The sequence below is a fragment of the Sorex araneus genome, chromosome 7 (genome assembly GCF_027595985.1).
Source record: "Sorex araneus isolate mSorAra2 chromosome 7, mSorAra2.pri, whole genome shotgun sequence".
Taxonomy (NCBI): domain Eukaryota; kingdom Metazoa; phylum Chordata; class Mammalia; order Eulipotyphla; family Soricidae; genus Sorex; species Sorex araneus.
In genome coordinates this window covers 63,812,905-63,814,695 of record NC_073308.1, presented here as the reverse complement: position 1 = coordinate 63,814,695, position 1,791 = coordinate 63,812,905, and the positions used below count along the sequence as shown (strand labels likewise).

Below are 1,791 nucleotides of genomic sequence, written 5' to 3'. Positions count from 1 at the left end.
AGAAAGAAAGAGAGAGAGAGAAAGAAAGAGAGAAAGAAAGAAAGAGAGAAAGAAAGAAAGAGAGAAAGAAAGAAAGAAAGAAAGAAAGAAAGAAAGAAAGAAAGAAAGAAAGAAAGAAAGAAAGAAAGAAAGAAAGAGAGAAAGAAAGAGAGAGAGAAAGAAAGAAAGAAAGAAAGAAAGAAAGAAAGAAAGAAAGAAAGAAAGAAAGAAAGAAAGAAAGAAAGAAAGAAAGAAAGAAAGAAAGAAAGAAGAAAGAAGAAAAGTACCTGCCATGGGGAGGGGGGTGTGGGAGGGAAATGAGACATTGGTGGTGGGAAATGTACACTGGTGAAGCAACGGATGTTGGAACATTATATGTTTGAAACCTAATCATGAACAACCTTGTAACTTTGTATCTCAGTGATTTAATTTTAAAAGTAAATACTTTTTTTTTTGGATCACACCCAGTGATGCTCAGGGGTCACTCCTGGCTCTGTACTCAGGAATTACCCCTGGCCGTGCTCAGGGGACCATATAGGATGCTGGGAATCGAACCCGGGTAGGCCGTGTGCAAGGCAAATGCCCTACCCACTGTGCTATCACTCCAGCCCCCCAAAATAAATACTTTTTAAATAATAAAATAAAATCACTCTGCCAAAGTAAAGCAGAGAATAGAAATCTCCAATAACTAAGTTTTTCCCTGCCTAGAAATGAAGCCATCCCAATCTGTTACAAATGTACATCAATGCATATGACCTATGTCATAAAGACACTGATTTTAGAGTCTGAGAAGGCACGGGGATAAGGGAGCAAGGGACCCTGCCTTGATCCTTGGGGATTATAGGGGCAGGTAGTACCACATCCTCGAACCAGCTCATTCAACTGGCCCAGGAGAGTCCTCGGGGCCCCTGAGCACTGCTTGGGAAGCCCCACCCCAATATAAAACATATTTGTTTACATTTGAATGTAAATTCCTTGCATGCACATACAGAGACAATCAACAGATAATATTACAAAGGAAGATTTCATCTTGACACCAGGTGGAATTTTTTACTGCTGTAGGATGTGTATAATACAAAGGTGTCATACCATTGAGTACCAACACCATCACCATCCACCACCAGAGTGTCTGTCAACCAAACAGAAACTCAGAAACACTTTGATTCTGTTTTTCTCCTTTCCAGCAATGCCTGGAGTCTCTATACTTACTTGTACCTGTATGAAATTTGCTCTCTAAGTTCCTCGCATGACTGCAATCATATAATATCGGTCCTTTTGTTTGTATTTTTTATGTTTTATTTGTATATCTAAAAAAAACGGCATGCAATGGGAAGTGCTGTCTTTTCCTGAGGTGTCTCAGATTACTTACAAGAAATAGTCCAGGGACCTCAAGGAAAACTGTCACTCTGGGGTCTCTGTTGACCACAGCAGCTGTGCCAAAGCTGCCGAAGCTTCGATCTGGCCACATTATCAGTCCTTCTGTCTCTGGCATATCTCACTTAGCACGTGGACTTGAAGTTTCATGCATGATGTAGCAAGTATTGCTCCTCACGACTGAATAATATTCCACTCCATGTAATCATACTAGATTTTGGGTTTTTTATTCATCCATAGAAAGACATTTGTTGCTATCTTTCGCACTATTGGGGAAAATGCTCCTATGAACTTGGATATAAAAATGTCTGAGTATCTGCTTTCAGTTGTTTTAGATGCACATCCTGAAATGGAATGGCTGGATCATACGGTAATCCTACACTCAGAGGGGTTTTTATTTTTTTTTTTTTGGACATGTCATACTGTTTTCCATAGTGG

At 39.8% G+C, this 1,791-nt stretch overlaps 1 non-coding gene across 1 annotated transcript; it reads right to left on the bottom strand.

Annotated features, from left to right (window-relative positions):
• Nucleotides 1-1,313: 1,313 nt before the first annotated feature.
• LOC129406654 (small nucleolar RNA SNORA16B/SNORA16A family) lies at nt 1,314-1,446 on the bottom strand. Its single transcript, XR_008631134.1, has one exon. It is a non-coding gene; the product is annotated as a small nucleolar RNA SNORA16B/SNORA16A family (small nucleolar RNA).
• Nucleotides 1,447-1,791: the final 345 nt, after the last annotated feature.